Source organism: Podarcis liolepis (genome assembly GCF_965112155.1).
Source record: "Podarcis liolepis genome assembly, chromosome: 6".
Lineage (NCBI taxonomy): Eukaryota > Metazoa > Chordata > Lepidosauria > Squamata > Lacertidae > Podarcis > Podarcis liolepis.
Genome location: NC_139559.1, coordinates 71,579,435 through 71,606,597, shown reverse-complemented (window position 1 = coordinate 71,606,597; position 27,163 = coordinate 71,579,435). Strand labels below are relative to the sequence as shown.

Below are 27,163 nucleotides of genomic sequence, written 5' to 3'. Positions count from 1 at the left end.
TCTGCAGTCACTCTTATTTACCCCACAATAATTCTTGTTTTCTTGTTTGGCAGTTTTGTTTTTCAACCCCTGCATGTCTGTGTCTAATTCCTTACTTTTGTTTGATAAATTTTTAATCTGTGCTGAGAGGTCCATAATTACTTTAAAATTTTGTTCTATCTTGTTCCCCATTAAATCTATTTTTTCATCTAACACTTTTATGTTATCATTTATATCTCTTCTCATTCCCAAAATTAATTCTTTGAGGTCTGTGTTTGGGTCAAATTCTGTTGCTGATGCTTCTTGATTGTGTCCCAGAAAGGTTGCTCCAGTTGTCGCCTGTAATTTCTTTGTTGTCATTTTGCTATGTATATTAATATTAATTTAGTATTGCTTTTCAAATCTTTGTGTTTTCCCTACATATAGATTCTATAATTTACCTTAGTATTTTCATAGTAGTTTCCAGTTGAGGAGGAAATGTGAGGGTCTTAAATCCTCAGGATTTCATTTCATTTCTAATATTTTTTCCTTTTCTTTCTATTGTTTGTTAGTTTTTCCTTTTCTTTCCTCCTTATTCCTGTCTCCCTTCCTTTCCTATTCCGTCCTTTTCCCTTTTCTCTCTTTATCAAAGTTTCCCAACTCTGTAAAATGTTAAACTACTTTCCTTATCAAACATGTAAGATACAAGTTGCACAAGTTGTACAATTCTGCTTTTCTTACTGCTCCGGGTAGCGGAGATGAATCCATTTATCTTTAAACTCAAACGTGGAACCACCGGACAGTTACCGATGAAAAGAACCATACAAGTGTGTATATCTTTCATATTTCTGTGTCCTGTGGAACTACTTCAAATATGGCTCATCTGATGGTATCAGAAGTCTTCAAGATGTCCTTGGAGGCCTGCAAACATCTTATGAGAGAAAGTTATTTCACCATCTTCCCTAGTTTTCATAGGGGAAGGGTCTTGGCACACTGGTAAACCACAAGCCTTGCACTTCAGGAGGCCCCAGGTTTGATGTCTGGCATCTGCAGGTAGGGCTGTAAATGTCCCTGTTTGAAACACTATAGACCATACTGAGCTAGATGGAGCAAATGTCTGATTCAGTAGAAGGCAACTTCCTATAGTCCTGCTTCTGTCTTGTCCTTGCTCTGTGTGGTTGCAGTCTTACAGCTTCATCCTAAAATGTGTTTGCTCAAAGTAAGGGAAGGCTGAAGGCTGCAATAAGGCTTCCCACTAAATGTGTTTGAAATTCCTTTTCCCGACCCTGCTTTAAATTATTGTGTGTGCTAGAGGGTAATTCAGGTCAGGTGTCCCATGCTTGAGCAGTAATTTTTTGCCTTGTAAGCTTCAATTACTTACTTCCTGGAGTGATCAAACCATAGTTTCCTGTTCCATCTAAACCAGCAAACTTTGACTTACAGTCATCCATCAAAACTTTATTTTAGGGCCGTCTGGAATTGATGTTCAGGGAGAATTTCCAAAAGGCGACAATTTGTCCTGGATTTCAGACAAGTCAATTGAAAAACAAGCTCAACAACTTCGGGATTTTCCTTAACAATTCTGGGGGTTTCATTAAAAAAACAACAGGGTGTCCTGGTTTTTACTTTTTGAAATATGGCAACCCTACTTTATTTGCATTAGCCAGTAGTCATAGAAATAAAACTTTGGCTTGTGCTTACCATCCAGACTACAAACCAAGTTGTAAACCTAGTTTGAGGACAAATGCAAACCTAGTTTCTTGTGCAGATATAATGGCAAATTTGTGGTTTGGTCATCCCAGGAAGTGGCTGATAGAAAAGGATTGTGCAAAGGGACTAGGGAAGACACAAACACAGCTCTTTTCCCTGCAGCATCAAAGCAGTGAGGTGTGCCTGGGTGTACATGTGAATCAGTTCACTGTTCCCACATTTGCAGATCTACACTCACACAACAAATGCTGATGTAATTCAGGATTTCCATTGATTCATCAAAATAAATAACAACAACAGCAACAAAACAACAAACAGAGTACTCAGTCCCAGTTCAGATACTGACTTCAGATCCATATCTGGATAAGTCTCTCCCCTTTTCAGACACAGCTCCCTATCTGTTCTCTACCCTTGGTAGTGTGTAACACTAGACAGGTGGGATATAAATGTTCATATAAATAAATAAATACATAAAATGAATGAACGGAACAAAAGATTGTTTTGAGGACAAAAGAGACAGATTGTAGAGCATTTTACATGCTAAAATGCTATCTAAATGATTAATAATAATAATGCCATGTACTTGAGTTCTCAGATGCTAGCAGACAGAGGAGTGATGCAGTTGCATTGCCCTGGAGACAGAGGAATGAAGTACCAAAGGAATAAATTAGCCATGCTGTCACATTAAAATAAATTTTCAAATGTAATTTGGGTAACTAGATTAATGTGAGCCCATTTAGGAATGCTTAAATGTAACACAATTACATCTAAAATAATGCACAATATAAACAACCCTCATGATGGGGAAATATCAAATTCATCTAAAAAGGAAGTCTAGGTTTTGAGAAAAAGCAAAACCAACACCCAGTGGGGAAAACAAAATGTTGACAGAGCACTAGAAGTTCTTTCTGATGGGTTTTTTTTTAAATTATCAGTTAAAAAAATAATCTGCAGTAGATCCCCTATTGGCAATAATGATATTTTTATTTCCTTTGTTTATTAGAGCACTTTTAGCCCTCTCTTCATTAAAAATCCCAAAGCAGGTGGCAACATTAGAAGCAACATACAAAATGAAACAAAGGCAGAAACAAAAACAAGACATCAAAATCCTATAGCCACTAACAGACAGCAATACGGAACCATTGTTAATAACGCTCTTTGGGCAGGCAGATTCTCTTGTTTTTAATGTTAGACATTCCAGGATCAAATCAGAAACCAGGATGGCTTCTTTAAATCTGGGACTGCCCTTGGAAAATAGGGACACTTGGAGCAGCCTTTCTCAACCTGTGGGTCCCCAGATGTTGTTGAACTACAACTCCCATCACCCTCGCTAGCAAGGCCAGAGCTCAGGGGTGATGGGAGTTGTAGTCCAACAACATCTGGGGACCCACAGGTTGAGAACCACTGACTTGGAGGGTCTGTAAGGACCTGATCAGGAGAACCCCTTTCTACATACATTCTTGAGTTGCCTCAAGACTTTCACTTTTCTCTTTTGAACTCAGCAGCCTGTGATGAAGCATAGCTTGGATTTGCTCTTTTGCTCCCCTTCTTCTGGATATTGTTATATTTTGACTGACCCTTGTTGGCAGTCGGGGATGGCCTGCCCAGTGCCGGTGTGTTTGTTTCTTTCTTTTCCTTTGGTCACTTCTGGACAACCTCTTTATTGAACATTCACCCTGCAGGGCTTGCAAGGCAGTTATAGAGCATTGCATTCAACAAGTATCATGCCACACATTCCAGTGCCTTTCCCCTATTGCTTTCCTTATCTTTGTCCAGTTGCACAGGGACTTTTGTAGTCATGGCATTCCCATGGACATGATTAGAATGTCGGGATGCAACATGCGGCAGAAACTAGGCTTTATTTCGCCTGGGTTGAAGACCCAGATTAGCACCTCCCATGAGCGTTTTTGTACATGCACACACAGGGTGGGAGCCTCAATGGGGCCCCTCTGGAGGATTCAATCAGGGCAAAAAAAAAAGCCTGGCTAGCCCTCCCCCCACTGTAGCTACGGCTCTGTGCACTGGACTCCATTGCTCCATTGTGTGTCCATTGTTGTGTCTGTACACACAACAATTATCTAACTTGTTGGCTGCATCCCATGGAAACTAAACCTTTAGGTTCTGCAACAATATCCCTGAGTTAAAAGTCTGATTTCCTGGCTTCTCTGCTCAACCTAATTCTGTAATTTTAAGACACTGATACATAGGAAGAAGGGCTAGGGTACCAACTCCCTCTTCTATCCTCACAACAACCCTATGAAGTCAGTTGGCCTGAGTCTGGCCCAAGGTTACCCAATAACTTCCATGTGGGAAGGAAAGAGGCAGAGAAGAGGATTATCACTATACGATGCTGGAAGGAGAAAGGGGCAGAGATTAATTCAGAGCTTTCCAAACTGTTGTGTCGTGACATGTTAGTGCGTTGCTTGCTGTGTGTAGCTGTGTCACGCGAATCTCCCCGTGCAACCTTCTGGGGCTAGAAAGGGGTTAGTTTAACCTCTGGTTTGCTAGTAAAACTGAATTATTGTGTCGCGAAATGATGCTTGTCTAACAAGTGTCACCAACATGAAAAGTTTGGAAAGCTCTGGTTTGATTGGTGTCGTGATAAGAGCAGCGGCAGCCCTGCATCTGAGCTCCTAGGAACTTTTCACCAAATAAATTTTCCGCAAACGTTTTGTTTTTCTCTTGGCATCAAGGGGATCGACGTGTTCCACAGGTGTGCCTGTATTGTTCCAGCCGTCTGCCTGCTGCAAAGGGGAGAAAGATTATTCTGTCTAAATGAACACTCGCAGCTATTTGTAACTGCCTTTCTCATTAATTCATTCACAGATTAATCTGTGCCTGCATGGCCCTTCAGTTATGGATACGCCATGCAATCCTTTCTGGATTGGAATGGCTTTATATGATCTCTGTATGATCTCGAAACTCCCCAAGCTGTGGAGCTTCTATAAGAATTCAAGGCTGGTGAAGCACTGTTAGAATCCTGCTGGTTAACCAACTCTTGAATTATTCCCAGAGCAAATTGAAACCAGGGTCTATCCGAATATGCATGAAACTAGAAGATGGTGAAATCAGCCTTGGCCTGGATCAGCCTTCGCCATCCTGGTGCTCTCAATATGTTTTGGATTATAGCTTCCTGGTGTGCCAACTCTTAGGGGCCGAAACAGTTTCGCCTGCCCCCCCCATATTTTTTTGAGGGGGCCAGGCGCCCTCAATCTTCAGAGGGCATTTAGCTCCACCCCCTGGCTCCTCATGACATCACGCACATGATGTCAGGACGTTACATTGGGCCCCCTCAATCGTCTTGAGAAGGTAGAACCTCTGACAGCTCCTTTATGCTGGCTGAGGCATATGAGAATTGTAGTCTGAACCATCTGGAGGGCACCAGGTTGGCAAAGTCTGACTGAAATGCTCCTTCTTGGTGCCATAAATTGTGAAACAGCTATTTTCAAACTGGGCATTTCTCAAAGGAAGCATTCAGCTGTAAAATCCTACAGCACTCAAGCTAACCATCCAGATTCCAATGTCAAATATGGGCCAAAGTACTGTCCACTTTGATTGTGGTGCATATATTTAGCCAGGTTAGAACATGCTGATAACCAGCACGATGTGTATAATGGTTCAAAATGTTCCAGGAAGAAAGGGAGAAAATATTCAATTAAGGTTTTGTCTTTTCGGAAAAAAAGAAAAAAGAAATCGACCAAGTCAGCCACGGTGATTCATGTTTATTTAGAAAACAATATTGAATAACTTATTTTACAGATAGCAGCCAAGGAAGGATGAGATAAAACCCTGGTACTATATTTATATTTTATTTTGCAGACGTATCTAATCTGCGGTGGCATGAGAAATGTTGTAAAACGTGTGTCGTCGAAAATTGCCGCGGCATCATACTTAACAACTTGTCCTTTAGAAACCAGGTCAACTTTTGCAGTAGTCTGTAGTAATATATATGTATGCTGAGGAGGTTTTTTATGTCTTATAATAGAGATGGTTTAGATAATAGGCTTTCATCTATTACATTTATCAGGTTGTCTTATCTCTGCAGAGCCATCAAAAGGCTGTATTGAGAAAATATTAAGATAGGGATGCCTGCTTCATTTGATACGCACACAAGGGGCCCAATCCTGTTGCCATTGAACTCGCTGGTGGTTTTGTCTTTGACTTTAATGGAAGCAGCATCAGGGCTATGAATAGATTCCATTAATGTTAATTAGGCTACAGTGAAATTCCAATTATCTCCATCAAACGTAGGGTATCAAAAGCTTTTACTTATGAAAGTTAACTAAGTTGTCCCACTTGCAACCTCAAGTCGTTGTAGCCCAATAAATTAGGGCTCCGATTTAAACAAACATAGGATTATCCGAATGGCTGTTGACTGCGCTGCATCTTTATGGGAGCTTTGCTGCCATTTGGCATTGGGAGACCTAAGCGAGAAGACAAAAGGCACGGATGCTTCTGCTGAAGATATTCTGTTTGCCAGGGCAACAAAGAAGTAGAACAACAAATTTGGGCTCCCTCACCCTTTTGTCATCTCCTGCCCACCCAAAATGTGCTCTGGAGGGTTGGGGGAACCCCTGGGACAGTTTTAGAGGGCACGTGAGGAAGGTGGAGAAGGGAGAAAGTTTTGTTGATCAAGTGTAAATTGGAATGAATTGAAGCCTCACCCATTATTTTGTAGCTACTTTCCCTGTGGAACAGTGCTTTTCAGGCTGCTCTCTGAAGGACCCTGGTCATGTTTTCCTCCAAAGGCTCCTGGGAATTAGTTTGTTAAAACCTTCCCAAAACCTTCCCAGTTTGCTTGGTAATCACAGATACAAGCAATGTTGAGTCTTCTGATGTTTAAGCTTGGATATAGAATTTCATATCAGAGGACGAACTAGTATCGTCTCAGAACTGGGGAATGGTGTGCATGTGTAAATAATAATAATAATAATAATAATAATAATAATAATAATAATAATAATAATAATAATAATTTATTATTTATACCCCGCCCATCTGGTTGAGTTTCCCCAGCCACTCTGGGCGGCTCCCAATCAAGTGTTAAAAACAGTACAGTGTTACATATTAAAAACTTCCCTGAACAGGGCTGACTTAAGATGTCTTCTGAATGTCAGGTAGTTGTTTAACTCTTTGACATCTGATGGGAGGGCGTTCCAGGGCAGGCGCCACTACCGAGAAGGCCCTCTGTCTGGTTCCCTGTAGCCTCACTTCTCACAATGAGGGAACTGCTAGAAGGCCCTCAGTGCTGGATCTCAGTGTCTGGGCTGAATGATGGGGGTGGAGACGCTCCTTCAGGTATACTGGACCGAGGCCGTTTAGGGCTTTAAAGGTCAGCACCAACACTTTGAATCGTGCTCGGAAATATCTGGATTTTGTTTAGTTTACTAAATTAGGCTTCCTCCAATTGACCTGCTTATTGAGCATTCAATTTGATGTGCTTGGGCAAAGTTTATGTGGAAGTTGCTTTATGTCTGGGCTTTAGTGAGCATTTGTTCTGATTTCTTTGCAGGCTGTCTCCCCATTAATCATTTGTTCAACCCACACTTTTCTAGCATTTCCCATCACTTTCCGAACTGTAAAAAGTTCCTTAAAAGTGGATTTGTTGCCCTAGCACCACAGAGCACTTTAAACCACTTTAGTCGTGCAAACCTAAATTTCTGGTGCGTGCTTTGTGCAAAATAGTGACAAGTCTGGGAAGCATTCTTATCCTTTGGAGTGTATCAGCAGCAATTATGAACTGTTTGCACTCTTTTAATTTTTTGATATCCTCCTCCTCCTGCCCCCTGCTCAGTTTTTTCAAAAGTTTCTGTGTCCCTGTAATGGAGTGCAATAATTTAATACAAGTCCCTCGTTAGAGCTAAGTTTTGTACAGCGAGTTCAATTAGCATTGAGATACAGGGTCAGCGCTTTGATCTATGACAGCCTTTTGTGACAGCATTCCATGCCTTTTTTACTGCTAGAGAAAGGAGGAGGAAAATATATATTCTCCACATTTCCTGTTGCTCTAGGAGGCTGAAGGATTTTCTGTGATGATTCACGGGGGAGTTAAGGACTGTAATAAGTTACAGAATGGTGTTTCAACCGAGGATTTAGAAATAACTACTGAATCTGTGGAGGCAAACCAGGAAAACGTCTCAATCCATTTATCAGAGCACACAATAGTTCTCATTCTGAAGCCAGCAAAACAATAAATATTGAGCCCCAGAAAATTAATCTGCATCCTGAGTATTTTAATTAAAAATAGTAATCTGTATAGCTCTCCACCCACGACTTTTGCAAACTTCTGCCTCTTTGCAGAGTCACTTAGTTTCAGTGTAGCTGCTTGCTTGCTACAGATGGATGCTGTCAGCTTCCCAGCATTACTTTACTAAAGGCGGATTTGCATTCTGTTCCACAATATAAATATAGATGCGGACACCAATTTTGTGACTAGGTCTAGGATGTATTCAGTTACCTTGTCCCACAAAGCCAATAAATGTGAAATGTGTTCTTTGTTTACCTTGGCGTTTGCAGACAGATTAACAAAACACTGGCTAAATTCTTAAGACTGGGTGTGAAAGCTTTTACAATCTGAGGGCTACATTCCCCTCTGAACAATCTTCCAGCGGCGACCTGGGAGTGGTGTGTTATGCATTCAGTGGTCGGTGTTTGCCTGAGCTTGAGTCTGGACTAAGGATTCTGATACATGATGTCCAATCACAGAACAGTTCAGGATTTGGGCCTCTGCCATTGGCCCTTGAACTCTCAGTCGTGATTCGCAGCTTGGAAGTTTAGACAGCCAATCACGTTAGGAGTGGGAGTGGTGCAGGCTCACAGGAATATATAGAAGCAGTAGCTTTGCCACTGTTTCCCAGTTTTGTAGTTCAATAAAGGTTCTTGCTGTTAATGCTGTGTCTTGCCTTGTGGGAACCCACCTACACTTCATAGTGGCTGGAGCCAGAGGGAAAAGTGGGCAGAGAAATGGATGTAGAGTTTACCTTTGTACAAGTACAAAGGGTGAGGGAAGAGATACTTTCTGGTGGTCACCAGGCAATGGCTTTTCCCCACCTTGCCCCACCTTCCATCCCTAGGAGCTTTCCTCAGGCCATGACTTTGAAAACAGCAGAAGCAGCTGGGAAGAGAAGAGTTCTAGAATATTTTAAGAAATACAATTTTATAAGTTGTGGGTCCTTGTTTCTCAATTTCAATAATCTTTTGCATGGCTTTGTATGTTTTATTGTATTTTATGCATTGCGACTTGCTTTTTTAATTGATTATAGTTTAGCAATTCCTTATTGTAATTGATTAGTGTAAACTGTTTAAATATTATTTGCTGACGTTTAATTTTACTGCTTCTTATTAGATTCTAGTGGATTATTGAATATTCCTTTATTTGATGTGCGTTGTTTATTTCAAAGCTATTGTGACCTTTTTTTTGTATTGAATCAGATGGTTTTTGTTAATGTTTGACATTTTCTGATGTCTTTAAATGTGTTGGAAGCTGCCCAGAGTGGTTGGGGCAACCCAGCCAGATGGGCTGTATATAAATAAAAAACTCATTAGTCGTATTAGTATTATTAGTATTAGTTGTGAAGGGTGTGGCCTGGGGAGAGTTCTGAGGGCCAGATAGAGATGCCTGGCCACATTCATCTCCAGGGCTTCATGTTTTCTGTAATAAGACCAGGTGCCTCATGGATCTCTAGTACAAATGACTACATCACTGCATGAGTCCCCTGCCTTGCGCCTTCAAATGTTTTGGACTACCACTCCCATCAACCCCACCAGCATGGCCAACCAGGAGGGCACCAGGCTGGGGAACATTAGTCTTCTCCCTTTTATAGGCCCAAATGAGCCAGTGCGATATAATGGTTAGCGTGTTGGACTTGGACATGGGGGAGCAAGGTTCAAATCCCCACTCAGCCATGAAGTTCACTGGGTGACCTTGGAGTCAGTCACTATCTTTTAGCCTAACCTACCTCACAGGGTTTTTGTGAGGATGAAATCGGGAGGAGGAGAACTATGTACATCACCTTGAGAAACTTGGAAGATAAAGGTGGATATAAATGTAAATAATAATAATAATAATAATCCAGGAGTTAATCTCTCCAGTCTTTTCTTCTTCTGAAATATACCGCTTCGGAGGGGTACAAATGTTGTCAGAGCAGCAATGCTGGATGAAAGCGGTGCTTAAACTTCCTCATGTGGGGCACTTTTGCAATCAAAATGGACTCCTTTCCCCTGAGCTGCTTTCCCCACCCACGGGGGGAAAAGTTAATTGATTAATTAATGAAAAACTGCAGGGCCCATTTCCAATGGCAGCTGCTCCTTCTGAGCAGTTGTAAATGAGCGTTTCAGAGTGAGGGTTCTTCTGCCCTAGCTCTTCAGAGCACGACTCACCATTTGAAAAGACGCATCTTTTGTTCAAATTCTGCTTTTGCACAAAGGCTCCTGTTTTCCTTCTCCCAAAAAGACTCACCTGGTTCAGCAGTGCCGCAGTACATCCTCTGCATTTAAATGAATTTTCCTACTATTCTCTAAATTTTCAATGGCATACACACACACAGAGAGAGAGAGAGAGAGAGAGAGCGCATCCCTTTATCTATCTTTTAGCTTAGACCAGGGATTGGGAACCTCTGGCCTTCCAGGTACCTCTGGACTTGTATTTCCATCAGCGCATCCAGTGTAACCGGCCACTAGGGCTGATGGGGTTATAGTTCTGCAGTGTCCAGAAGCCTATAACTCTGGCTTAGAAAAATGGCTGGCTCTGACTTCCACTTCCACTACTCACCTACCTTCCCCATGGACTGGAGCCTGGATGGAGATAGGAGCCAAGAAAATGTTGCTCATTACTGATGAACTGATTGGGAGACCCCTGGTAAACTGTGGGCTCCCCAGATCACATCTGAAAACTTCTACTCTCGAAAAGTCAGTTGTGTGTGTACTGCAAATGGTGCACCTAAATGTCTTGGCTGTTGTCCTGCTGTAGACTCACAGTTTTGAGTGACACAAAGCTTTCAGAACTTAAAAAAAGAACTTAAAAAAATTAATGTCAAACTGTCTCTGCCAAGAAGCCTCAAAGATGCCTCACTACAGAGATTAGGAAGACAAGAAATTATGAAACTGACAGGGGTCATTATCTGAGTGAGAGCCATTAGAGAAGGGCTGATGGTTAAATTGTCAAAGCCTTAAAAAAGCAGACTTTTTTTTTAAAAAAAAGCAAGCAAACAACTGTTGATTTAACCCCCCGTACAAATAATTCATTGTGCTCTCATGGGAAATGCAGTAAGCTATTCAAATAAAATAATACGGATCCAAAACAGAAGCATGAGACATTCCCCTGTAGATGCACTTTGTATCTAACGTTCCTTTTTTTGGAAGTACAGATGTTCTCTTAAGTTGCACAGATTTCTCGATGGAAAGGTTTAGCTGCAGTAGTCTAAGCTGAAAAGCATTTGGATGTCACCATGCCTAAAAAGCATCTGTTACCTTCAATTTATTCATCTTAGTGTGAATTTCTTGTAATTGACACACATTTGTATGTGTTTTTGCCTGTTTGCAGGTAGGAAAGTGACAGGGGAAACTGAAATGGGTGTGAGGAAAGAATGATGAATGGGAAGATGTGTAAGCACCATGCAAGCAAAAGGATGAATGCTCATACATCCTCCCTAGAAGCAAATCAGAATGAATGTTCCATATTGATGGGACATAGTCTAACCTCTGCATAAGTTTTGTGCAAGCCAATCAGGATGAATGTACAATAAACTAGTCATCAGGAGGAGCCCTTGGTTGTAGCTGCTGGCAACAAAGGTGGTGGTGGGTTGCCTTTACTTTATTCTGAAAGATAGATGAGCATTTCCCTATCTATGTGGAAAAATGCCACATCTCTCTGTAAACGCTGCTTCTTAATTCTAAGTGAATATTGAAGGGAGACAGTGCAGTTATTTAGTGATAAGCTCCCTGTTCCTTAAACTAAATGTGAAGGAAAGACTTAAGTTGGTGAGAGGGAAGAATACTCTAAAAATGCTCAGAAGCATGCATTGCTTTCCTGTTCATTTTGCATAAGAATTCTTCGCCATTGAGTCCGTGGCGGATCGTGGGCTGTTTACTTGTTGCTGTTCCTCTGTGTTCCTCATATGTGAAATGGGAGGAATATCTTCTAAATGGTAGACATGAACTAGAGGGCATGGGTGTGTATTATGTAAGGTAAAAGACCCCTGGATGGTTAAGTCCAGTGAAAGGCAACTATGGGATACGGCGCTCATCTCGCTTTTCAGGCTGAGAGAGCCAGTGTTTGTCCACAGACAGCTTTCCGGGTCATTCGGTCAGCATGAATAAACTGCTTCTGGTTCAACAGGACACCGTGATGAGGGCAAGAGCTCACAGAAACACTGTTTACCTTCCTGCCACAGCAGTGCCTATTTATCTACTTGCATTGGTGTGCTTTTGAACTGCTAGGTTGGCAGGAGCTGGGATAGAGCAACAGGAACTCACCACCGCCACGAGGATTCAGACCGCCAACCTTCTGATCAGCAAGCCCAAGAGGCTCAGTGGTTTAGACCACAGCGTCACCTGTTACATTATGAACACTATTGACTTGCCATGTAGTATATGAGATTTGTCATCCCGAGCTAATTGCTTTCATGCAAATTTAATCCCTGTTTCTCCTGTGGTATATTTCTGTCTGGGTTGTGTTGGTCCTGACAGCACTGCCATTGCCCCGCCCACTGATTTAGTAGGAGTGTTCCACTGCCATATGTGAAATATTGGAGAGAATTCTAACTTACTGTGCCAACAGTGGCATCCCTGCTTGAGGTTTTACCAACCTAGGGTCTTAGAAACAGTGAACTGACAAATATTTTGGAGGAGACCTTCCTGGAAGACATTGAGGCTAGAGGTGGAAAATTTGGTGGCAGCGGTAGTTGTGGTGGCAGAGATAGTGTTAAAAATGGCTGGTCTAGGCCTGCTCATATCAAGTGGAGTTCCAGCACAAACTTAGTCTGCATCCAACTCAGTATTACTAAGTTAGCTGAACGTTGGTCCTATTGCAGTGATGGGGAACATCTTCAGATGTTGTTGGACTCCAACTTCCAACAATCCCAGCCAGCCAGAAAAGATCAGGATCGGGGATGATGGGCATTGTAACCCAGCAATATCTAAAGGTTCCCCAAAGCTCTTCTGTTATAATCAATGGAACCATGAGCAATGACACGAGTCTCATTGATTTCAATGGAAATCTAAGGTCCTATCCGTACTTCTGCTTCTTCTGTGCCTAGAAAGCTCAGGTCTCAGCAGCTTTTGCTTGTTCCATGCTCTCTAGGCATGGGTCCAAGTGGTTTTCCATTTGCCCCACCACTTTCTGCAGGAAAACCCACTCTTTACTGCTGAATCGGAGCAAATGTCAATCCATTGAACAACCGACTGATGTTACTTTGCTCCGATTCAGCAGTAAAGAGGAGGTTTTCCCATCGGAAATGTGGTAGGACAAGCAGAAATGTAGACAAGCTAGAAGTGCAATGAACTTAGTCTGGATCCAGCCTTTTACATCTGAGCTGGAAAGCTCCATGGTCGGTTCCAGTGGCAGAGCTTCATGCTCTGGCACTGGGGGGTGGAGAGCAGGCAGGGCCGGGCTGGCGCACATTCAGGGGGTGTGGTGCCCAGCAAGGGGTGGGGGGCAGCCACGATGGCACCCCACTGGGATCGTGCTGCCGGGGGCAGTGTACTCCCTTCACTCCTCTTCTTCCACCGGTGGTTGGTTCTGATCTAAATCAAAATCTTCTGGAAACTGTTGACTAAAGTTAAAAAGTGTGATACAATCAATAGATTGTCACAGATTCTTTCAATATTATAATAACTTGTAACTGCCTGTTAATAAATACAATGTGGCTCTTAAAAAAGGCACTGATAATTATTAAGAGCAGCAAGGGGACTTGAGTTCATGTTGATTTTTATAGAATTACAGGCTCTTAATCTGTTATCAGTGAATCTGAAGCATACCTGTTGCATAGCAGTAAATTACTTATCAATCCCTTGGGGAGTATATTTTAATATCAGTATTATATGGTGGATGATATAAATCTTGTGTACAGTGTTATTGGCTTAAGCAGCTGCTGACTTAAAAAGGCCAGTTTAACAAGTCACCACTGTATTATGTTTAATTAGGTACAGTTTATATAATGAGGTGTTCAGTTCTAATGGAAAGGCATGCTGTGAGCAGCACATCTGCAGGAATAACTATTACAATCAGCATTGCAGAGACCCATGGAACTGCAAATTAGACTTACTTATCTAGAAATAAATTACATCCCAATGCCTTCATAAAGCTCATTAATTAATTCCACTGGCATAAAGGTCTTTTTCTTAATTTCATGTTCCATTAGCATAATAAACACAATTTGAGTTACAACAGTATGATCAGTTTAATGGATGCTATTTATTTTGGGATTTTTTATTTAAAGTCCCGGTATCGTAAAATTAACATCAATATGCTATTTGGTCCTTTATTAAAATTCCCATGGGATAACCAACACAGATGTTCAATACAGCATCATATATTTGCTGCATTTTTATGGTGCTCCTAATTGGCCATATGGAAAGGTGTTGCTTTTGGTTTATTTTTTTTTTTTTAAAAAAAATCCTGAAATTATAGATCGTAAATAAATCACAGTTGGATGGTATTTAAACTTAGGTGCATTAATCTATGCAAAATGCTGATCTACAACGTATTTTGCCATGTAACAGGCTGCACTGGTGATCTCCAGTGTTAGCCAAACTGCAAGTCGATTGGTTGAAATCAATGGACTTAAATGCATTGATTGAAATGGGTCTAATCCCAGTATGACTGAGTTGGACACCACTCATTTCTTTTCTGATTTCATGGCAAATGGCCTTGGAATGCCGGGAGTTGTAGCCCAATAGTATCTGAAAGATCATAGGTTCTCCCACTGCTGCCATGGCAAATGCAATTGAACAGGGACATGGGCAAATGAGGCCAGGGACTGGAAGGGCAAAGCAGGAGAAGGGAAACACCATTCAGAAGAATGGCATGCCAGCAGTACAAATGTGTTTGCAAGGACCCCAAAAACCCTGCTGAAATTGGGCGATGCTTTTTGATCTTCTGGAAAAGAATGGGACAGGTAGGTTTGTCTCAGCCATATGGTATACCTAAGATAGGTTTTGAGAACAGGCTTCTCTCCTGACATTCTTAAAAAGAATTATAATTTATGCAGACATGGTGTAATCAGGAGAAACGTTTCCCAGCTACAAGTTTAGTCACAGATTGGTTACAATCAGCTCTCTTTGTTGTTTCTCTGAGCATTTTATGCTTGCTCCGTTTCATATGAGATATAACATTTGTTCGCAGCATTTGGGAGATGATCTACGTTTAATAGAGCATAAGGTTCCAGTTTTCGGCTAACAGGGCTTCCTATGGATAGTATTACATGTAATGTCCTATCAGCTTTTTATATTGCGTTTTACTGTAACGGCAGGATGTCGGCGAAAATTCCAGCTCTGCCATATACAGTTGCACATATATTGCAGTTACAGATATTATTTTCATACAGTAGATCCAATTCCTAGCTGATTCTTTATTATTCCACACTAGATATACGGCCTGCTCCATGCTTGCCTTTACTCTCGTTTTGTTTGCATTCTCCACTTTGCAGCAGTAAATCTCATATTACCCAGATCTCTTAATGTTAACTAACATTAAGGTTAACTGAGCCATTTTAATGATTCAATGTATTTCTGACATATATTTTTTTTTGTTGGGTGTGTGTAATTCATCTTGCAAATTTGCCTTTTAACCCGAATATGACCCATTCTGGCTATGAACTCTCTCTTTCCGGTGGCGATTTCCCTTAACGTGATCCTCCTCCACCTCATTATCATAACTCAAAACAAAAGTCTCAGCAGATAAAAACTTGGTATCATTGGAAGATGCCCACTCTCTTTTCTATGCCCTTTGGTTGAAGCCATTTGTGACACCTTATAAGGGAGAACCATAAGACATCTGAGGAATAACAAGCAAGGAATGGTAATAAACATTAAGCTTTCATGCAGATGGCAGTGGTTTTATCTTTGTCAAATCCATTATCTTACACTGCAGAATTTGTGAAAGTAAAGTAGGAGTTTGGATTGTTATCAGCACATAAGGAGAACCATAGGACTGAATAAAAAAGAGGATGCAGAAAATGTGAACCTCAAGTCAGTTTTGAGTGCATCAAATCACCATCAATGAGACTTAAGTTAGGTTAACACTTTAAATGGTAAGTTCAGCTCCATCCTATGCGTGTTCAAGATTCCATCAATGGTGTCTTCAAAATTTTTTACAAATCACTTGGCAAGACAGGCAAACTAACTTCAGTGTACTGGAAGAAGCAAAGATCACCACTGTCAAAGCAATGATTCTTCAATATCAACTTTGCTGGACTAGTCACGTTGTTTGGATGTCTGATGATTGTCTTCCAAAGCAGCTACTCTATTCCCAACTTAAGAATGGAAAGGAAATACTGGTGGACAACAAAAGAGGTTTAAAGACACTCTCAAGGCAAATTTTAAAAAATGCAGTATAAGAACCAGTAATTGGGAAACACTGGCCAGCAGGTGCTCCAATTGGAGAGTAGCCTCTAACAAAGGTGTAATGGATTTTGAAGAAGCACAAATTCTGGACGAAAGAGAGAAATGTGCTAAGAGGAAGGCACGTTTGGCAAATCCTCACTGTGATCAACTCCTGTCCAGAAACCTATGTCCCCACTGTGGAAGGATATGTGGATCCAGAACTGGCCTCCACACATTGTTTAGACCAGTGTTTCCCAAACTTTTTTGGGCAACGGCACACCTGTCTACTGAAAAAAAATCTCGCGGCACACCACCATTAAAGCCCCGCCCCGTGACGTCAGCGCGCAGCGTCACGCCGGGAGGGACGCACGAAAGTGAAAGTTTTTTCCCTCCCCCCTCAGTCCCTCGCTCGGAATTCAGCTCGTTTGGGGCATCGCTCCGGCTGCTCCCTCTCCCGCCGCGCAGGAGCGATGCCTCTCTCTGGCTCTCCCTCCGCGCAGGCTGAGGGAGGGAGGGAGGTGCGCGTGTGACCCGTCTCTGCTGGGAGACCAAACCCAGCGAGGCAGAGTCGCGCGGAGGCGCCCAGGCAGCGCTGCCGGCTGCGAGGAGGAGCGCCAGGCAGCAGCAGGAGGCGCGGCCTCTCCTCGCCGCCGCCGCCCCGCCTCTCGCCGCCCGACTCGCCCGCCTCCCTCCAGGCATCTCGCGGCACACCAGCCGATGTCTCACGGCACACTCGTGTGCCGCGGAACACCGGTTGGGAAACACTGGCTTAGACTGCGTTCATGGAAGACAATCTTACTCAACCACGAGTGATCGCCAGCGGATGTGTGTCCACTTTGAAGTGGGTTCCAGTGAGAATAATGGGAGTCATTCTTGAGTCAGCATACATGGGATTACAACCTCTATTTACAACCATAATCCGTTCTAGAGGTCCGGTCATAACTAGAAACGTACATAAGTGGAGGCGCACTTTCCCATAGAAAGTAATGGAAAAGTGAATTGATCCGTTCTAGATAATGAAAAACACCCCCTAAAACAGCAATTTAACACGGATTTTCTGTCTAACGAGACCATAGATCCATAAAATGAAGGCAATAATCAATGTACTGTACTATAAAATAAATAAGACAGTATTGTAGGTGGGAAAAAAATATATTTTTTTCCTTACGTGCACTGAGGGTGGGTGAGCTTACCTGGCTACAAGCTGGTGGTGGGGCAAGGGTCAGTAAAGAGCTGATTCACTTCGGCCAGGGTCACTTTTTTTCTTGCCAGGCCAGGTTCTTCTCTGGACTTCCTCAGGTTAGCTCCTTGGCGGGGTTTGGGGCTGCAGTGGCCCTGCTGTGTCTCTTGCAGGTGGCACCTCTTCCACAGCTTTGGGGGTGAGATGGGGGCCCTTTCCCTGGCAGCAGAGGCCTCAGCGCTGCTCTGCAGCCAGCAGGGTGAGCTTCGGGCTGCTGGCAAGGCCTCTGTTCATATCTAGAGGAAAGTTCATAAGTCGAAGCACCTAATGAAGGTCATAACTGGAATCGTACGTTAAGTAGAGACGTAGGTAAGTCAAGGTTCCACTGTACAAGTCTACTCAAAAATAGCATTGACTTCAGAGGACCTTAGTCCTAGGAAACGCGGTAGCTGATTTCTGCCTTCGTCATGATGCTTCATTTCTGCTGGATCAGGGTCAAAGTCTTTAAGAATTCATGGGAAGCTATTTCAATAAAATATCAGATTCTTTCTACGGAGGTAGGTTTCCTTTTTTTAAGGGCTTATGCCAACATACCTTTGAACCATAAATCTAGATGTTCAAGGAAGGTATCAAAGCAGGACCTGCGCCTATCTTTTTTTGAGTAGGCTATCTGCTTTATGAAGGATCACTAAGGGAAGAATTTAACTTCTTATTCGAAATTATTCCAGATCATATCTGAAAACTGGATAAATGGTGAAAGATGGGGATGAGCGTCTTTGAGAATAAAAAGAATGGCAGAATAAAATGAAATACTGTGCAGGAGCTGACAGAGAATGGCAACCTTACAGTTGCATCAAACTATATTGTTCTGCTAGTAGAATAACCTGGATCATTGGCTGGTTTAATGATACTATCCTCCTTCACTCCCACTGTGGAGGAATATAGAGGAAGCATATAGTAAAACCCTCTTTACAAAGCATTTCTATAGCTGGAAAAGTAGAGGAGACAATTGAAACATGAGATAACTTTTTTATATTCTTTCACCCCTTTAAGATACAAAATCTTGCAGGGAGCTGGAACATTGCCAATGGCATTAGTAGTGTCACTTTAAGAAAGGCTTACTGACATTGATAACTGGGAATAACATAAAATATGAAGATATGTAGATCTAGTTAAAAAATAATTGGAGTATTTACTGATGTAGAAAGGCATTGTAAGAAAAATGATGGTAGATTCATCCCCACCAGTATTTTCACATTTAAGGCATTTTTTGTACTTTGCTTCTAGAAATGTAAAGAAATAGACGTGCTTTCGAACTGCTAGGTTGGCAGGAGCAGGGACCGAGCAACGGGAGCTCACCCCGTTGCAGGGATTCGAACCTCTGACCTTCTGATCGGCAAGTCCTAGGCTCTGTGGTTTAACCGACAGCACCACCTGCGTCCCTTGCTTACCTGCAAATCACCTGGATATCTAGCAGTAGCTACTGATCTATGGCCCACCCCAATACAGAATATTTGCAGAAATGCAGGAAGGGAATGACCTCTGCTTTCCCCTAATCATTATGACTTAAGCTTTCTGCATGCATGTCCTCCAAGATCTACATAAGCAGAGGGTGATGTGCAGGGGCTTGCCATGGTCTGAATAGTTGTCATTGTGATTCAGGAAGGTGTGGCAATGTTCCGTGTCCTCCTGCTTCCAAGGCCTGTGGTGCAAATCCCCTCAGTTGCTTGGGGTTGAAAGAACTGGAGGGGCCACAGACAATAGCTTTCCATTTTCCTCTTTGACTGCTCAGTTGTGGCTGGGGAAAGGAAGTAGCTGGCCAATGAAGGATGGCAATCAGGTTACCTGCCTGTACAGAAGCATATTTCAACCATTGGCTGCTTCTTTCCCCCAACCTAGCCCCAACAGAAGAGATACAGCCAAAAGGTGTGGGAAGAACGTGGGGAGAAAAGATACATATGGAAGTATTTCCTACTAACTGCTACAAGACTCTAATTTCCATTGCACTCAGTCTCAGCATCTCAGCACCAAGGGGTGGTTGGTTGCCTCCTCTGTTCCAGGTACCTCCTGTCTTGAGTTGGGAGCTGAGCCTTGCCAACATTCTTATATGCCAGGGTTGTGCCACTGTTAGTGAAGGTCAAACTTCCCTTAGCTTCACTCAGGATTGGCTTGGTATGACTGTTTATGAGTTTTGTTAGCAAGAGTTCAGAACTAGCTCACCCATTCCCCAAGTGTTCTTTCCCAGCTTGTAATGTTGGCACTTGTGTGCAGGTGTTGTTGTGCACCTATGTGGTCTTGCATCGGTTTGTTGCTGTGGCAAGAAACCATCAAGAGACGTGATTGACACAGGAAGAGAAGGGACTTGCCAAGCAACTTCAGTGGGTAGGGCTGGGTCACATAGCTATACAGAAATCTATGAACGTTTCATCAAGGATAAGGGATTCACATCAAAGAGCTGTGCGTGTTTCCACATAGCAGTTGACCTCGGGCAAATGATTTGCAGATTCTAGGGGTGTGAACCAACCACAAGAGTTAGTTCAAAGACCACTTTGGTGCTTTGATTTTTTTAAAGTATTTTTTTTGCTTGGATGAATTCAAAGACTGCCCAATTCAACTTGAATGTCTGAGGCAATTTGCTTTCTTGCCCCGCATTCACTATTGGGAATTTTTTTAAAAAATGGCTATCACCTTTCCCCACTTTTGACCAAAGTACATGAAATTTACAGGCATTTACCCCTCCAGAGTGGATAAAAGTCGTCAAATTTCAGGCAAACAGGTCCAGGGGATTTTGTGGTGGACTCCTCTAAAATATGGCCCACCCACACCTGCAAAGAATAATCTCAAAACATAATAATGTTTGGTTAGCATCAGATGAAATTTGCAGGCAAGCTCATCTCTTCTGAGAGCATGAATCCTGCCAAATTTCAGGATAGCTTTGGTGATTTTCTTGCATGAGAAGCTATTGTTGTTGTAAGGTCAGTGCAACAGGGATAATTTAATCTCTGCTAGTGTTTTGTGGACAATTCCTTGACAGCCATATTCTCTACTAAATTTCCATCTTCAATGGTAGGCCCACATGCAATGCATTACAGTATCCAGTTAAGAGGATACTGGAGCAAAGATTACTGCAACGTTATCTTTGTCCAGGCACAGCCATAGAAGGAAAATGAGTTGAAGGTAGTATAAATAATGAGGCCACCTGGGGCTCCAGTGACAATGCTGGATGCTAAGTCCCAGATATGGAGCCACTCACCCACTGTGCTTGTCAGAATTTAGGCTCCTTGGCCCCGTACCCAGCCCATTACTGAATCCAGGCATGTGCACAGCTTCACCTGACTCTGATGATATGAAGGACTAGAGCTGGGTGCCTTCAGCAAACAGATGACACTTCATTCCAAACTCTGTGATGATGACCTCACCCCACAGATTCACGTAGATATTAAGGAGCATGAGGTACTGGAAGGAGCCTTGCAGGATACCACAGCACAATCACCAGGGATATAAGCAGATACCTCCAACCCAATGCTTCTCCCTGACCCTAACACTGCAGGTAGAAGTGGAACCCCTATATCACTGTGCCCCCAATGCCCATCCTACAGAGCCAATCCAGTCTGAACCCACACAGGACTAGATCTAGCTAATTCGCTTTATCCTGAATTTAATTACCCTCTCTCTTAATCACCTTGACCCCATAGGGTATATTAGTGACTGGGTGACAGTTATTACAATCTTCTGCTCCAAAGAGAGCTTCTTAAGGAGTGGCCACACAACCGACTTTCTTAAGACGGTTGACATCACACCCTCTTGCAAAGGAGCACCCAGCACCTATTGGACCTACCAAATCAATCCCCTCTGGCTCTTTCTTCATAACCAAGATGTGCAAAGTCAAGCATACAAGTAGTTGTCCAAGCTCCTTCCGGAACTGGTGCTTGATCCAGAACATAGCTGAGCATTACAAACCAGGAAATTAGGAATTTTGGTGACATCAGCAGCCAAGTCCAATAATTAAACTAGATTTTTAGACACAAATATATGTTCCTTGCATAAATATTTTGTGTGTGTGTGTTTGAGGTGCTATATACATCAATGAAATGTATTCTTAAAAAAAAATCAATAAGCAACACAAATGGTTGATTATGATTTTGAAAGTTTGAGTTTATAGAACTTCACATATGACAAAGTGCTGCAGGTTTCCAGTGTCTGGATTCTGTGATGTAAATGTTTGTGGAAAAAATGGTTTCACATTGAAGGTCAAAGCTACCACTGCTGCATTCTGGTGGAATCATATAAAAGGGTGATCATTCCATTTTTCAAGAAAGCCTTGGTACGTGGTTTTGCTACCTTAAAAATATATAACTATTGTACAGTGCAAAATAAATAAGAACCTTAAGGGAAAACAATGTAGAAGCATGTGGCTGTTTTTGTTTATGTCAAAACCACTATCTTACTACAGTGGGACCTCTGGTTACGTACTTAATTCGTTCCAGAGGTCTGTTCTTAACCTGAAACTGTTCTTAACCTGAGGTACCACTTTAGCTAATGGGGCCTCCCGCTGCTGCTGCATGATTTATGTTCTCATCCTGAAGCAAAGTTCTTAACCCAAGGTGATATTTCTGGGTTAGCGGAGTCTGTAACCTGAAGCATCTGTAACCCAAGGTACCACTGTATTTAATAAAAATGTAAGAGTGTCATCACATATCAGTAGTTTGTGTAGTTGCCAAAAGATGCCACTGCATAATGCAGTGTGAAAAAACAATTCTGAGAGCTGCTCACCTGCTGCTGGCCCATCACAGCAATGAGTGAGGAGGACAGAGATGGATAGAGAAAGACAGGCATCCAGGCAACACAATGGCCCATGAGAGCAGGTAAGCAAACAGGCCAGCAGCCCAGGCAGGTGAGCGAGTGGTTGACCTGGGAGGGTGGGTGGGGCAGATAGCCCAGGCAGGCAGGTGAGCAAGTCAGCAGGTAGCCCAGGTGAGCAGTGTGGGTGGGTGGCTGACCCAAGTGAGCCACAGAGGAAAAGCAAGGGTAGTCCAGGGCAGTCCCCCATCAGTCATCATGCTCTGCTGTCACTACCCACTGCTTTTCTCCTCCTTGCCCTCCACCACTGAGACTGAAACAGTGACACAGGTGTGAGGTTGGCAGTATGAATAGCAGACAGGAGGAGGTCTAAGGTGATTGGTTTGGGGGCAAGCTGTAGGAGCAGAGGTGGTGGTGATCTGGGTGAGCTGTAAGGTTTGGGTGAGAGGTAAGTAGTGGTTTGGGCAAGGTGTAAGGGAAGGGGGTGGTTTGGGTGAGCTCAAAGTGGGGTTGGCAAGGTCTAAAGGTTGGGTGTGCAGCCCCTAGGATATACATATTTGATTAGAAATGACAGAAGTGACTGAAATGACAGGGGAAAAGGAGGACTATTAATCCAAAGGGCAGTGCAATTATACCCAGATTTCTTGAGTAGATTCTTTCTTTCTTTCTTTCTTTCTTTCTTTCTTTCTTTCTTTCTTTCTTTCTTTCTTTCTTTCTGGAGGAGATAAATTTCTATTCTATAGAAGCTCCCTTGCCCTTTAATGGGAAATATTTATCCAGTATAATACAGCCATGTTTAAAGATCATCCAGAACGACAGGTGTCCCCTTTTACCTAATGGAAAATGCATTCCTCCTGTTGTTTATGCCTTGATCGCCAAACCTCAAGGTAAATGAACAAATTACTTCTCCACTTCCGTGTGAAGTGTGGGGAGTTATGGAAACAACATACAGAGCCTTATTGTTGCTTTGGGCTTCATACCACCTATTGAGTTGCTCAAGTCTGCTGATTTTCCACACTTGTTACTTAGATAAATAGATGATTTGAAGAAAAACAACAAACCATCAGGCAGCAATACCCAAAGAAACTCCAACAGTAAAACAAGTCTGTTGATCTACAGGCCCGTGTGACCTTTTGTATTTGCTGAAACAGCCTGTTTTAATTACTAATGGATACGGTTGCACTCCGATAAACATTACTGACGATTGAAAACAGCACCTTTATAAGCAAAGGATTTGTAGAAATTTAATCTCTGCAGCTTGAACTCAACTCGGAGTATTATAGCAAGAACAAAGTAACCCCTTGAAGAAGTTAATGGACAACTAAGTGGAATGGCTACATGTGTCATACACTGAGTAAAGAGGGACTGACAAAAACCCATTAGTGCCTGAAGGGGAAAAGCAAAGGCAGAAATTCTATCACTTCCAGATGAGCCCTCCTTGCATCTCCCCAAACTCTCTATTAGAATGACAGGGAAGAGGGAGGGCTATTAATCCAAAGGTCAGTGCAATTATACCCAGATTTCTTTTATTGAAAAGGCGCTGGAAATTATCTACAATGTGAGTGTTCCGAATGGAAGAATTGATACTTTTAAAAATCCCATTTCAGTGGCTTGGTACTGAAAGTAACAATTCTACCTGTCATATGAAAGATGGGGAGGGGAGAGGGCAAGAAGTAACTTTCCAGTCTAGACTCTGGTTGAACCGCAACGTAAAAAGGAAAAGCACTTGATTTTCCGTCCCTCGGCACACTTTGGGAAAACGTTTCACTTATATTGCCCTCCATATGAATTGCTCTTCCTTATCTTGAGTGATGACGTCATTAGTTAGCCAAATTGGGATTGGCTGTGTGGGACTGTGACATCATCCCCTTCAGTGCATGGTCTCTGGTTGTTTTTGAGAATCCCACCTAACTAATGCAGGAAGTGGCAGCCAGTTACCAAGATTGGTAACACCAACTGTTGTTGTTGTTGTTGTTGTTGTTGTTGTTGTTGTTGTTGTTGTTGTTAATTTCATTTCCATACTGCTTTATATTTTTAAAAGGGAGGAATCTCAAAGCGGTTTACAACCTACATTAAAACATCAACGAAAACAATCCAGAACAAAACATTACTCAAGAAAGTCAAATATAAAGTATACATTCAAAGCAACATAATTAACAGTTAGGGTTAAGTGATGATGCTCAAAGGGTGAAGACCCACAGGATCAGAGCCATCTCAGCAACACAATTTGATTCAAGAGCGCTCGTATGGTTTGTTCTCCTTCTGTCTCCTGCTTCATCTCTCTTAGTCTTTTAATCCTGTGGGACAGTTTCTCTTTGCTTGATCTGAGAACACTGCGGCTTGGGGACCTATTCCCAGTGCATGAAAGCACCATAGCTTCTCCCACCCACCACTTCACCACAAGAGGAGTAGCCAATGTGATATCTTCCCATAGTTGTTGGACCACGTCCCATCAGCACCAATCAGTTTGGCCAATGGTCAGGGATAATGGAAGTTGTAGTCCATGGGTAGGCAAACTAAGGTCCGGGGGCCAGATCTGGCCCAATTGCCTTCTAAATCTAGCCCGCGGGCGGTCCGGGAATCAGCGTGTTTTACATAAGTAGAATGTGTGCTTTTATTTAAAATGCATCTCTGGGTTATTTGTGGGGCATAGGAATTCGTTCTCCCCCCCCAATATAGTCCGGCCCCCCACAGGGACAGTGGACCGGCCCCCTGCTGAAAAGGTTTGCTGACCCCTGTTGTAGTCCATTGACCAAACTGCGGGAGGCAGTGGAAGACAGGAGTGCCTGGCGTGCTCTGGTCCATGGTGTCACGAAGAGTCAGACACGACTAAATGACTAAACAACAATGTTGTAGTCCAACAACTTTGAGAGGGCACAACAATGGTTCCCCCTGCATGACAACCTTCTCTTTAGGGGAAGGTATTGGTGTTGGTAGATTTAGTCTGCATTTGGTTGCTGGGATCTTCCCGGGGGCTGCCAGTGAGGCTTTAGACCCAGTCATGGCACTGAGGCTCTCCTTGGGGTTTTGGCAAACAACCATTGCCTGGAAATCAGGGCTTAATTTGAGATGATGTTGATGTGATGCCATCTAAACGGTCTCGGTCCAGTATATCTGAAGGAGTGTCTCCACCCCCATCGTTCTACCCAGACACTGAGGTCCAGCTCCGAGGACCTTCTGGTGGATCCCTCACTGTAAGAAGTGAGGTTACAGCGAACCAGGCAGAGGGCCTTCTCAGTAGTGGCGCCCACCCTGTGGAACACCCTGCCATCAGAGGTCAAGGAAATAAACAACTATCTGACTTTTAGAAGATATCTGAAGGCAGCCCTGTATAGGGAAGTTTTTAATGTTTGATCTTTTATCGTGTTTTGAATATTCTGTTGGGAGCTGCCCAGAGTGGCTGGGGAAACCCAGCCAGATGGGTGGGGTATAAATAAATTATGATGATGATGATGATGATGATGATGATGATGATGATTTCTTACAGAACTCACTGACTTTCAGTGCAGTGTATCCCCATGCAGCTGAGCAAGCTTTGAAAACCTAACCTGCCCAAAAGAAGCGAACCTCTTGTATTACCTTGTGATGCCAATATATCTGCATTCCATTTCATACAATACGGTGGTTTTGAGAAGAAAGGATCCTAATAGATGTTTGCAATTTTAAAAAGGCCCTCATGATTTTGCTTTTAAAGTTCCACGTTCTGAAAACAGGGTTTGGTTTTCAATATGAAGACTTCCCCCCCACTTCCCCCACCCTTTTGGCAGGAATCATGAAAAGACAATTTTGTATAGATAGAGCATATTTTCCTCAGATGGCACCGTTGTTGCTTTATGTGGCCTCTGGCAGCTTCTGACCTGGCACTAAGCCTTTCCCCCGCACAAATCAGTCGAGCATAATGTTTCCTCCAACTTATTATGGGACAACAGAATTAGCTGCAATCGGGACACTTCTTATCTTGAATTCCGAGGACAACAGGATCATTTCAGGGCAAGGGCACAACCCATTACTCAGTAATTTTCCTGATTGCAACCATACCAAATAAATAAATACATCTTCGAAACTGTGTTCATTATTAACACACAGTTGCTGCTACTGAACCCCACTCCTTGTATATTCTGGGCCCTGGTCTGCCGTCACATTTGTTGAGTAGTATGAGAACCACTGTGGCCCAGGGCTCATGCTGAGGTTGGATAGCCATCCGTCATGGATGGTTTAGTTGAGATTCCTGCATTGCAGGGAATTGGACTAGATGATGCTCAGGATCCTTTCCAACGCTACAATTCTATGATTCTATAAAATACACAATAAAAAACAACTAATTCAAAAACGAAAGGCAAAATGTTAGCTAGTTAACAACTGATGGCAATCAGTGAGGGGTATAGATGAAACTTCCTTGTTCCAGAGTCTGGGCACAGTTACAGAGAAGACCTGTTCTATCACAATCAATTAAAAGTAGTTTTTTGTTTGTTCTGTGTTAAAAATGCAATCTTTCCCCTCTTTTTTTTGGAGAGGGGCGTGCTGTAAAATATGCAAATCTGTTCTAGGAAATGAGTGATTGCTTACTGTGCGTAATAGATACCTAATTGCTGAGTGCTCTAGCTCAGTGGTTCTCAAACTTTGTCTTCGTGAGCTTTCCACAATAAACTTGTTGAAGATTCCCCAGGGATAATAAGAGGGCCGATGAAACATTATGCTAAGTACTCAACAGGACAGTGCTCTTCTCCACCTGATATTCCTGCTACGCTGTCATTATCTGCGAACTTTTCAGTGTGAAAAGCGTGCCTGTTTTGTTCCCTGCACTTTTCTCTACAACAAAGGCTCCTTCCGCCTGAGGACTTTCATGTTGATGACCGGGAACTCTCTCTTAGGCCTGTGAATTCCTGCATGCCCAATGAACAGATTGTGCTGGACCAATGTTAGACCACTTTTAAATAGCTGGCTTCCCATGCTTGTCAAAAACTGAGAGAAAGG

The 27,163-nt window shown here is 42.7% G+C and overlaps 1 long non-coding RNA gene across 1 annotated transcript; it reads left to right on the top strand.

The window, feature by feature from the left end:
* The first annotated feature begins 22,156 nt into the window (after nt 1–22,156).
* LOC310710385 lies at nt 22,157–25,858 on the top strand. The gene is made up of 2 exons (XR_014528016.1): nt 22,157–22,254; nt 25,677–25,858. It is a non-coding gene; the product is annotated as an uncharacterized lncRNA (long non-coding RNA).
* The last annotated feature ends 1,305 nt before the right edge of the window (nt 25,859–27,163 follow it).